At 44.2% G+C, this 12710-nt stretch overlaps 1 non-coding gene across 1 annotated transcript; it reads left to right on the top strand.

The window, feature by feature from the left end:
* The first annotated feature begins 566 nt into the window (after nt 1–566).
* On the top strand, nt 567–673 carry LOC118526771 (U6 spliceosomal RNA). Its single transcript, XR_004912773.2, has one exon. It is a non-coding gene; the product is annotated as a U6 spliceosomal RNA (small nuclear RNA).
* Nucleotides 674–12710: the final 12037 nt, after the last annotated feature.

Raw genomic sequence — 12710 nt, 5'->3', positions numbered from 1 at the left:
ATATTCGTATCGCTTCAAGAAGTTGCCCACTGCCTCCCACCAATCCCCAGTTCCTGACAACCACTGATCTCTGTCCCTATAGCTTGGCCTTTTACAGAATGCCACAGAAATGGAATCTTAACAGTACATCGTCTTTTGTCTCTCGCTGTTTTTACTCCCCATAATGCTTTTGAGGTTTGTTCATGTTGTTGACCGGATCGGTGCTTTGTTCTTTTTTATAGTACTGATCACAGTATGCACCACAGATTGTTTATACGTTTTCTTGTTGATGGAGCATTTGGGTTGTTTCGAGTTTGGGACGATGATGGGCGGTGCCCCTATAAACGTTCCCCGTACAGAGGCTTATGTGGGAGTGTGTTTCCATTTCTCCTGTTGTCTTAGTTTGGGCCTTTATAACAAAGTGCCATGGACGGAGTGGCTTATAAACAGCAGAAATTTATATCTCAGGTCTAGAGGCAGGAAGACCAAGATCAGGGTGCCAGGCATGGTCAGGTTCTGGTGGGGGGCCTCTTGCAGGTCGGGGGAGGGCTGTCTTCTTGTTGTAGCCCCAGAAAGAGGGCACGAGAATGCTCGTTTTGGCAGCTCACACACTAAAACTGGACTGCCACTGAGAAAATTAGCATGGCCCATGAGCAAGGATGACATGCCAGTTTGTGAAGTGGGCCATATTAAAAAAAAAAAAAAAAAAAGAGGGTGAGGGGCGCCTGGCTGGCTCAGTCGGTTAAGTGTCTGCCTCAGCTCAGACACTGGGATGGAGCCCTGAGTCGGGCTCTCTACTCGGTGGTGAGTCTGCTTCTCCCTCTCCCTCTGAATAAATAAATAAATAAACAAAATCTTAAAAAAAAAAAAAAAAAGGAGGTGAGAGAGTCCTTTTATAAGGCACTGATCCCAATCCTGAGGGCTCCACCCTCATGACCTAATCACGTCCCAAAGCCCCACCTCCTTATACCATCATACTGGGGTTAGGCATGGGAATGCTGAGGGCACGTTCTTCTTCTTTTTTTTTTAAGATTTTATTTATTTATTTATCTATTTGAGAGAGAGAGCGCACGTGCATGCGTAGCAGGAAGAGGGAGAGAGAATCTGAAGCAGAGCCAAACATGGGGCTCGACCCCACCACCTTGAGATCATGACCTGAGCTGAAGCCAAGAGTCGGATGCTTAACCAACTGAGCCACCCAGACACCCCGAGTGCACGTTCATCTTATAAGAAGCGACCAGTTTTCTAAAATGGCAGGACCATTTTCCATTGCCGCTAGGAGGATTTCCAGCGGCTTCACATCCTTGGCAGCATTGTCAGTTAAAAAAAAATCGTAACCATTCTTCCCTTTATGGTGGTATCTCATGCTGGGTTTAGTTCATATTTCCCTAATGACTAATGATGTTGAACATCTACTCATGTACTTCTTTGCTATCTGCCTCGCTTCTTTAGTGAAGTGTTTGATCCAATCTTTTGGTCATTTTTTTTTTTTTTTTAAGATTTTATTTATTTATTTGACAGAGAGAGACACAGCGAGAGAGGGAACACAAGCAGGGGGAGTGGGAGAGGGAGAAGCAGGCTTCCCACCGAGCAGGGAGCCCGATGCGGGGCTCGATCCCAGGACTCTGGGATCATGACCTGAGCCGAAGGCAGACGCTTAACGACTGAGCCACCCAGGCGCCCCACTTTTGGTCATTTTTAAGTTGAGTTGTTTGTTTTTAAAAATTTTTTTTTTTTTAAAGATTTTATTTATTTATTTGACAGAGAGAATGAGAGAGAGAGCACATGAGAGGGGGGAGGGTCAGAGGGAGAAGCAGACTCCCTGCCGAGCAGGGAGCCCGATGCGGGACTCGATCCAGGGACTCCAGGATCATGACCTGAGCTGAAGGCAGTCGCTTAACCAACTGAGCCACCCAGGCGCCCGAGTTGTTTGTTTTTATTATTAGAATGCGAGAGTTGTTTAGATAATTCTGGATATGAGTCCTTCATCAGATATGTGATTTGTAAATATTTTCTCCCTGTCTCGTCTTGCCTTTTCATTCTCCTACCGGTGTCCTATTGTATACTCTGAATCACTTTCACAATGCTGGGATTGTTCCTCGCCCCACTCCTGACCCCTCCACCATCTTGGACAGCAGAGTAAGGAGCTGGGAGGTGCCTCTGGCTTTGACCCAATCCTTAGTACTCTGGCTGGGGGTTAAGGTCAGTCTCCTGAAAACAGAATGTTCACCTAACCAATGGACACTTCGCTCTCTAACTGTGGTGTGTGCCTAGAATAATTTGGAAAGTTTGATTGACATGCAGATTTCCAAATTCCACTCCTAGATATGTTTTATTCAGTAAGTGTGTGGTGAAGTACAGGTTGCTGCAATGTTCAACAATAACCCAGATTATCTAGATAGGGGTGGCTTTGGATGATATTTTGAGAAACCCTGAGACTCCAATGCTGCTGACAATGTGTCACGTCCTCTGTGGTCAGGATGCCAAGTCCGGGCCTAAACAAACCGGCGTGGGAGAAGTCAGAGGAGGGAGACGTGACCACACAACTGGACAAAAAGAAGAAACACCAAGGATGCAGCAATTTGAGGACATTTTCACCAAACATTTGCCCATCCCTTCATCTGTCTCTCTCTGCTAGTATAGGCATGTCTTAATTCTGGGCAGATATCTTTTAAAAGTGACTTTCAAGTGTGATATTTGTTTTGAATAGATACTGGAGGGAAAATGTGGCTAAGAAGTAAATGATGGCACATTAAGTAAATTCTTAACCTTGATCATGAATAATAACATCTTTTCCTTATGTCAGGTCCAAGGCCACAGTAGATTCTGGTCCTTTTTTTTTTTTTTTTTTTTTTTGAGATCCACCCTACCTAATGGAAGTCATCCTGAACTTTTTACTGGGGATATGTGGAGCATCTTTTGTCTAATGATAAAAATTTGAGGCCACGGGCAGAACTTAACACTGCATATTTTCGAACTAGGCCATGAGGAATGTTGGAGTATGAGTCATTACCAGTTTTTACAGAAAAGGAAACCCAATAGCACCCCAACACCCAACTCCATGCCGTCCAGGCATCCAGCTGTTTGGGCCGTGTGACACCGAACCATCAGTAGGCCTGAGGTCTTTCCTGAATTGGACACGCTGTTCTGACATTGCATAATTACAAGCAGCGTGATTTAAGTTTTATCTACAGACAGAAACCAATTGGGAATGACCTGATTTTCCGTGTTAATTAATCAGATGTTATTGTTCAAACTTGTTGGTGCCTCTCAGCTGAAATAATTTGTTATTTTAATCCTGCGGTGGAATGTTTCTTTAAATCACAACTAGTTGACAAATCTCCTAGGGTAGGGCACTGCGGGCTCTAGCAAACCTGAGTGATCAACGATTGCCAATCAAAGATGGCGCAGGAGGACAAAGCCTGGAACGGGAGGCAAGAGACATGGATTCTGCGGCTTGCTGGGGCCGAACTATGCCTCCTTAAGCTTTCAGGAGAGTGGATACTTAAGGAAACGTAAATTTGTAGGAAGACTAAAACCAAAATGGTTAACCACTCTCTCTAAATATAATCCATGCCCCCAAAGCAGGCAAGCAAACAAACAAAACAGTCACAACGATATGAGTGTACCTCCCATACAAAGGGGACCTGAAACCAGGAAGTCACAGGGTTCAACGAGGTAAGCAGAGAATTATTTTCTTTACTCTGAAGCGTTATTCAAGTTATGTATAATGAATACTGACAACGTAGAAAATAAGGAAAAGACCAATCGGTAAATACAGTCAATTAAAATTCTGCTACTCAGTGAAAACTACCGTTAGCCTCTCAGGGTCTATGCTTCTGTGGGTCCGCACATGTTCCTGATCCAGGGGTATTTCAAACAGCTACTGTGCATGCCAAGAAATGTGCGTCTTCGCGATCCATTTAAACAGCCTTACCGTCTTCTACTGTGGGCTCGCAGATGTTAGCAACTCACCCATTCAGTGCCTTCCTATGTGCCCGACACTGTTGTAAAGCCCTCTAACACCATCCCTGTGAGGTAGGTGGTATGAGGACAGGGAAACCGAGCTAAGGAAAGATTGATTCACTTGTTAGCTGAACTTCAACCCCAGATGGTCTGGTTCGAGAGTTCAAGTTCTTAACACCTGGCCATATTGCTTCTCACCGCATGGCCTTGGTTATTTAAGTTCCAGATTTCATCCTTTCAAACAGTGCAGTGTAGGCCCGTAATGCCTCACAGGACTGGTGGGGAAGGGCGGAGGCAGAAGGCAGAGCGCGGATACTGGATGACTTTTCAATAAGAGGGTACGAGGGGGGCATTCTTTTGGGTGAGATCAGATTAGAAGGTGTTCACTCTCAGGGTAAAAGCTAGGCAAGTCCATGAACTCAGCGCAGTTCCTGCGGGGAGGGCTGCTTTGGGGCCTGTGCCAAAGGCAGATCTGCAGTGCTGCCGGGGAGGGGGCCCCCCGCCAATGCCCTGGATTCTCTGTAGCAGAAAACAGCCACTCCTCAGTAGGAAAGAGTAGCCCTGGTGATCAAAGTGCAGGGCCAGTATTCTGCAGACTGCATGCACTCTGACCTCTTGCAAAGAGAAAGAGAAGTCCTTAGCAATTGGAGTATCAGCTTTAAGACCAGGAAGTGACTATTCATTTGAGACTGGGTGTGGTGGGAAAGAGAGCGAAGAATTACTCACAGCCCAGCAGCGGGGCGGAGAGGAGGGAGGAGACTAGAGCCTGAGAGCCAGGCCCGCTCTTCTCTGTGCTGGCTCACCCAGGACCCAGGGGTTTCTGCACTAACGTCCGCCTGCTAACGCGCACAGCTGACCTGGGGGGGTGAAGGTGGGGCTGAGGGTTGCTAGCACGCAAGTGAAGAGGTAGATAAATACATTATAAAGAGTGATGAGAATCTGAATAAATCTTACCTCAAAGAAGCTCTTCGAATGGCTAGGATCCACGTGAAAAGATGCTCAGCGTAATCGGACATTAGGGAAATGCATAGGAAAACCACAATAAGATCTCGCTTCACACCCAGGAGGGGGGCTATGATCTAGAAGACAGACAATAACGAATGTTGCTGAGGACGTGGAGAAACAGAACCCTCATACACGGCTGGTGAGCGTGTAATATGGTGCAGCCGCTTTGGAAAGCAGTTTGACAGTTCCTCAAAAGGTTAACATTTACGTAGCATGTGACCAGCAATTCCTCTTGCAGTATATACCCGAGAGAAATGAAAACTGGTCTGCACAAAAATGTGAACAAATGTCAATAGAGGCATTTAAAAAAAAAAAAAGATTTTATTTATTTATTTGTCAGAGCACAAGCAGGGGGAGCTGCAGGCAGAGGGAGAAGCAGGCTCCCAGTGGGGAGCCCGACGCAGGGCTCGATCCCGGGACCCCGAGATGATGACCTGAGCGAAGGCAGACGCTTAACCGACTAAGCCACCCAGGTGTCCCAGAGGCATTTTTTTTTTTTTAAAGATTTTACTTATTTGAGAGCGAGAATGAGAGATAGGGAGAGCATGAGGTGGGGGAGGGTCAGAGGGAGAAGCAGGCTCCCCGCTGAGCAGGGAGCCCGATGCGGGACTCGATCCTGGGACTCCAGGATCATGACCTGAGCTGAAGGCAGTCACTTAACCAACTGAGCCACCCAGGTGTCCCAGAGGCATTCTTGATAATAGGTCTTGATAACCCAGATGTCCATCCACAGGTAGAGCAACAAAATGTGGTCTATCCATACAACGGAAGATTATTCAGCCGCAAAGAGGGACAAAATATCGGTGCATGCTACGTGGTTAAGCGTGGCTGAACCTTGAACACACGCTAAGTGAAAGAAGCCAGCCACAAAAGGCCATGTGTTGTATGAGTCCATCGATATGAAATGCCCAGAATAGGCAAACCCATAGAGATGGAGAGTACATTAGGGGTTGCTGGGCCTGGGGGCATGGAGGAAGAAGGATGGGCTACTACTGGGTATAGAGTTTCCTTTTGGGGTGCTGAAAATATTCTACAATGGGTTGTTGTGATGGTTGCACGTCGCTGTGAATATACTAATGAGCGCTGAACTGTAGACTTTAAAAAGGTGTGGTTTGTGAATTACATCTTCCTTGACGGCCTTGTGCTAAGTGAAAGAAGCCGGGCGGAGAGACAGAAATACGGTCGGCTTTCACTTGTATGTGAAACCTCAAACAGCCGCACTCCCCCAAACAGAGCAGAGAATGGTGGTTGCCGGGGCCTGGGGTTGGGAGAAATGGGGAGGTGTTGGTCAGAGGGTCCGAACTTCCAGTCATGGGATGAGTAAGTTCTGGGGATGCCATATACATCACGGTGTCTATCGTGACACAGTGCCCGTACACTACCATTGGGATACTCAAAAGTGGCCAACAGTGTACATCTTACATGTTCTCACCACCAACAAAACAAAACATCACGTGAGGGGAAGGGAGCATTAACCCTGTTGCGGTCATCATTTTGTGATACATACGTGTATCAAATATCAGCACACCGTACCACTTAGACTAACCCAACGTTATATGTAAACGATATCTCAATAAAGCTGGAGGAAAGTGATGGAGGGAGTTGAGAGAATAGGAGCAGGAGCCTGAGACATGAAAGGCCATACTTGCCCCTCGCCCCCAGGAAAGAGAGGAGGGCCGAGACCCAGCAGGCTACAGTTGGTTGAGGGCATGTCCAAGAGTTTAGGTGAGAGGCCCAACGGATAAAATCAGTAATTACAGGCACCTCGGGATTATTTTCACAGGACAATGGGAAATCTCCGATGGCTACAAAACCCAGCAGTTATATAACCCAACCGGTACTTTTTTTAAAAGATTTTATTTATTTAAAAAATAAAGATTTTATTTATTTATTTGAGAGAGAGAGAGACAGAGACAAAGAGAGAGCATGAGCAGGGGGTATTGTCAGAGGGAGAGGGAGAAGTGGGGAGCCCGATGCGGGGCTCAATCCCAGGACCCCGAGATCATGACCCGAGCCAAAGGCAGACGCATAACTGACTGAGCCACCCAGGCGCCCCCCCAACCTGTATTTTAATAGCTCTCTCTTTTTGAATTGTTAGGGCACAAATAGGTTGCTGTTCTAGCTAATAAAACCAGATGGAGATCATTAACTTAAAACTTTAGAGTTAAAATTAGCATGCATTTCTTTCTTTTTTATTTATTATGCATGGTAGGAAAATGAGGACATCAAAATCCTTCTCTAATGAGACAAAAGGCGTGCATTATCATGTAAATAATAATGTAAGCTTTTGACTTTTTAGCGGATCGTGATCATATTCTCTCGCATCTAGGAATTAACAACTATAGGGCACAAGTGGAGAATTAAGCTCTCTTATTAATGTTCAGTAGCATATTTATATCCCACACAGATTCGGGCTTAATTGCAGAAGGAGTGAGTGGAAGCCTATCTAGCAGAGGTCATGATGGGGCGGGGCAAAGCCCACCTGCATGTCAAACATGGGATCATCGGCGTATCAGTACAGGTTACTAGGAATCCTTTTGGCCTCTTGGTTAAAACTGAAGAAGTTATTGGGACTAATGATTGCAGTTCAGACACTCCCAAATGAGAAGAGATGGGCTTTCCCGGCCTCAGGCAAATGGGGAACACAGCTGTGCGGGAAGACAGCTGGAGGATGTGCGTACATCCTGGAACTCCAGGCCTAGGCGGTGGGGAGAGAACAAGCTTAGGTGTGGCACCTGCCAGGGTCCCAGGGATGCCCGGGTGTTGGTGCACCTGTTCTGAGGTCCTTGATAGTGGGAGGCCTGTGAAACTTCTAGAAGAGCCAGGGTCTCATCTGGGGATGGCAGTGTCACTGGGAAGAAACTTCCCTCTACAGCTCCTGGCATTGACATTAGCAAGACGAGAAACAAAATATGTGGAGCAGCAGTTAAAAATAATTACAATAGAAGATTCAGGTGTGTGTGCGTGCGCGTGTGCGCACGCGCACACACACACACCAAGCACCATTCTAAGGAACTTCAAACACGTTGAACCTTGTTGAAGAGAGAAGGTCAGAAAGCCTGGATTCTTTTCATAACTTAATTACCATTATCTTTGAATACGTTCCATTGTCTGGATACGTATCTGGAATACGTTTCATTGAGTCTCGTAGTGATAAACTTTCGGGGTTCTTCCATCCTTTTTGCATGACAATGCTGCAGCAGACTTTCTGTATCCACACATCTACATCTCTGTTGGGACAAAAATTACATGCCATTTAAACTGCAACAGATGTCACCAAATTGTTCTCTGAAAATGTTGAGAAAATTTACATGTCCGCCGAAAAGTGTACGTGAATGTCTACCAACGTTCTTGCCACTACTGGGTGTTGTAAAATTTCAACTTTGGGGGCCACTCATAGCTTAAAACAGTATCTCATTGTTGTCTTGATTTGTAATTCTTCAATTATAGGTGAGAGTGAGTATCTTTTCAGAAGTTCACTGGCCATTTGCTTTCTTCCCCACCCCCTTCTCCTCCAGAAACTTCCTGTTTGCCAGATTTCTATTGGATTATCCATCTTGTTCTTACTGATTGGCGTGAGCTCACTTTCATTCATGTTGCAATGTTTTTCTCAGTCTTTGGCTTTAGAAATAAAATTTTCTGAAATAAATTCATATTTTTATGTAGCTAGATGTATAAATAATTTCCTTTATGGCTTCTGAATTTTACATCTTGCCTAGACAGTCCTACTTTGCATCAAGATTTAAAAAGTAGTCACTTTATAGAATTATCATATGATCTCGTAATTCCACTCTTAGGTGTATACCCCAAAGAATCAACAACAGGGAGTCAGACAGATAACCTATACACCAATGTTCACAGCAGCATTGGTCATGATAGCTCAAAAGTCAAAACAAGTCAAGTGTCCATCAACAGATGAATAGTTGAACAAAATGTGGTCTATCCATACAATGGAATAGTATTCAGCCATAAAAAATGGATGAAATTCTAATACGTTCTACAACACGGATGAACCCTGGTAACATTACACCAAGTGAAATAAGCCAGTTGCAAAAGGACAAATATTATATGATTCCACTCACATGAGGTACCTGGAAGAGGCAAATTCGTAGAGACAGAAAGTAGAATCGTGATTACCAGGCGCTAAGGAAAGAGGGGGTTGGGAAATTATTATTGAATGCATACAGAGTTTCTGTTAGGGATGATGGGAAACTTCTGGAGACGCATAGTGGTGATGATTGTGCAACACTGTGAATGTACGGGGCCACAAGTCTGGCCTTTCTTTCTTTCCTTCTTTCTGTCTTTGCTCAATTCATTTGCTTATCTTCTGCTTTGAGTCACCATCCTTTAAATGCTTCTCCCATGGGGCGCCTGGGTGGCTCCGTCGTTAAGCGTCTGCCTTCGGCTCAGGTCATGGTCCCAGGGTCCTGGGATCGAGCCCCGCGTCGGGCTCCCTGCTCCGCGGGAAGCCTGCTTCTCCCTCTCCCACTCCCCCTGCTTGTGTTTCCTCTCTCGCTGTGTCTCTCTCTCTGTGTCAAATAAATAAATAAAATCTTTAAAAAATAAATAAATAAATAAATAAATAAATGCTTCTCCCATGTATCACAGAGAGTTGGAAGTTTTTTTTTTTTTAATTCAATCTGAGAGATGTTTTTTTTTTTTTTAAGATTTTATTTATTTATTTGACAGAGAGAGACACAGCGAGAAAGGGAACACAAGCAGGGGGAGTGGGAGAGGGAGAAGCAGGCTTCCCGCGGAGCAGAGAGCCCGATGCGGGGCTCGATCCCAGGACCCTGGGATCATGACCTGAGCCGAAGGCAGACGCTTAACGACTGAGCCACCCGGGCGCCCCAATCTGAGAGACTTTTAAAAAATAAAATAGAATTATGTTTATTTCATTCACTTCTATTGTTATATGTTTGGGCTTAATTCTGTAATCTTATTTTATCTTTCCTGATTTTTAAAAATATATAATCATGTGAGTTTTTCATCTGATAATTTAGAAGATTTATATTCATATTTTAGTACCTTGAGGGACCACCTCACAAATCAAAATACTAAACATTTCAATGACTGTATAATAATCCATCCTATGATAAAATCCTAATTTACTTTTATCATTTCCTTTTGTTATAAATTTAGATTGCTTCCACTGTTCTGCAAATGTGGGGTAGTGTTCTGATAAACATCCTTGGGCTCACGTCTTCTCTTCCTATATCTCAGATTCTCTCCAGAGAATAGATTCTAAGGATAGAATAATGATGTCAGAGAATTTTAATATTGCAAACTCCTGATCTCTGTTGTAAAATTATTTTCCATACATTCTGTGACAATTAATACTCCAAACATTCACAAAATTGGGAAGAAAAAAAGTCCTGGTTGATAGAAGAGATTTCCCAAATCTTAGCCTTAAGGCCAAAATAGCCTTGGGATAAAAGTGTCCCCTACGGTTGGCATTCTGAAACAAGTTACCAGAGAGAGTTCCATAGCCAATTAGCTTCACTTCCATGAAATTTTGGACTCCTTTTCTTTTCTTTTTTTTAAAAAAAAATTTTTTTTATTGTTATGTTGATCCCCATACATTACATCATTAGTTTTAGATATAGTGTTCCATGATTCATTGTTTGTGCATAACACCCAGTGCTCCATGCAGAACATGCCCTCCTCAATACCCATCACCAGGCTAACCCATCCTCCCACCCCCCTCCCCTCTAGAACCCTCAGTTTGTTTTTCAGAGTCCATCGTCTCTCATGGTTCTTCTCCCCCTCCGATTTCCCCCCCTTCGTTCTTCCCCTCCTGCTACATTCTTCTTCTTCTTTTTTTCTTTCTTAACATATATTGCATTATTTGTTTCAGAGGTACAGATCTGAGATTCAACAGTCTTGCACAATTCACAGCACTTACCAGAGCACATACCCTCCCCAGTGTCCATCACCCAGTCACCCCATCCCTCCCACCCCACCCCCCACTCCAGCAACCCTCAGTTTGTTTCCTGAGATTCAGAATTCCTCATATCAGTGAGGTCATATGATACATGTCTTTCTCTGTTTAACTTATTTCGCTCAGCATAATACCCTCCGGTTCCATCCACGTCGTTGCAAATGGCAAGATCTCATTCCTTTTGATGGCTGCATAATATTCCATTGTATATATATACCACATCTTCTTTATCCATTCGTCTGTTGATGGACATCTGGGCTCTTTCCACAGTTTGGCTATTGTGGACATTGCTGCTATAAACATCGGGGTGCACGTACCCTTTCGGGTCCCTACTTTTGTATCTTTGGGGTAAATACCCAGTAGTGCAATTGCTGGATCATATGGTAGCTCAATTTTCAACTTTTTGAGGAACCTCCATACTGTTTTCCAGAGTGGCTGCACCAGCTTGCATTCCCACCAACAGTGTAGGAGGGTTCCCCTTTCTCCGCATCCCCGCCAACATCTGTCATTTCCTGACTTGTTAATTTTAGCCATTCTGACTGGTGTGAGGTGGTATCTCATTGAGGTTTTGATTTGGATTTCCCTGATGCCGAGAGATATTGAACACTTTTTCATGTGTTGGACTCCTTTTCTTGATGAAGGATTTCAGAGATGGTATCTCTCCTATTTCTATGGATTTCTTATACCACAAATAGCCCTAATAACAAGCTACTTTAGTCTTTTTTTTTTTTAATTGCAGTGGAAAAAGAAGAGTGTTCTGCAGATCTTTTAAACAAACACAAAGGGTTTACGTTTCTGGAAACTTCTGTATAAGCCAATGAAGTTTCACCGGGTTGTAATGAAGTGCAAATCAAGAAATTAACTGAGGAAGAATTGCATCACGGAGGTTCTGGCTTCTATCTCACACCAGCAGGGCTCAGAGTTTCCTGCAGGAAGCGGCTTGGCACCTAGAGTATCACTGAGTGACTTGGGGCTCAGCTCTGTAGGCGGAGGACTTTAATAGACGATGGAATAGAAAGTCTCCTTTAGATTCGTTCAAGTGACGTGGCATCTTCAGAAGAAAAAGAATTCAGGGTATTTGTGTTGTTCCTCACTTCTATAATCTTGCTTGTTTACATAAGCTCTTTAGAGTCTCCATGTGAACTTTCCAAAGCATTCCACAGCGATGTCCAGTGATAAGTTCTCTTTGCTGTATCTATAATCAAAGCCCACGTGAAAGAGGAATTTATAGTGCCCCCCTGTCGCGGTCCAAAATCTGAAAGGGGTATTAAATACTATATGTCCATGCTTCTCCGCCCCTCATCCTCTCCAAATTTTGAGTAGGAAACACATTAGACTTCTTCTGCCTGTAATTTTTCCCCAGGCTGACTACCTTCCTTGTAGTCCAGGGCTCCGCAGACTCCGGCCCATGGCCCAAATCCAGCCCACTGTCTGTGTTTCTAGAGCCTGGGAGCTGAGAATGGTTTTTACACTTTCAAATGATTGGAAAAAAAAAAAAAAATCAGAAGAAGATGAATATCTCATGACATGAAAATTACATGAAATTCAAAATTCATTGTCCACAAATAAAGCTGTATCGTAACACGGCCAGGCACGATCATTTACATATTATCTGTGGCTGCTTTCGAGCTACACCCGCAGAGTTAAGTAGTTGTGATAAAGACAGAGATTCTGGGCCTGCAAAGCCAAAAATATTTATTAACTGGACCTTTCCAGAAAAAGTTTGCTAACGTCTGTTCTACAAGATTTATTAGATTCTGAAGGCTTGCTGAGAGCCGCTAACATGGCCCGGGACATCCCATTTGCTCGAAGTTGGAGC

Source organism: Halichoerus grypus, chromosome X (assembly GCF_964656455.1).
Source record: "Halichoerus grypus chromosome X, mHalGry1.hap1.1, whole genome shotgun sequence".
NCBI lineage: Eukaryota > Metazoa > Chordata > Mammalia > Carnivora > Phocidae > Halichoerus > Halichoerus grypus.
The sequence above is the reverse complement of the archived record's forward strand: the minus strand, read 5'-3'. Positions and strand labels throughout refer to the sequence as shown.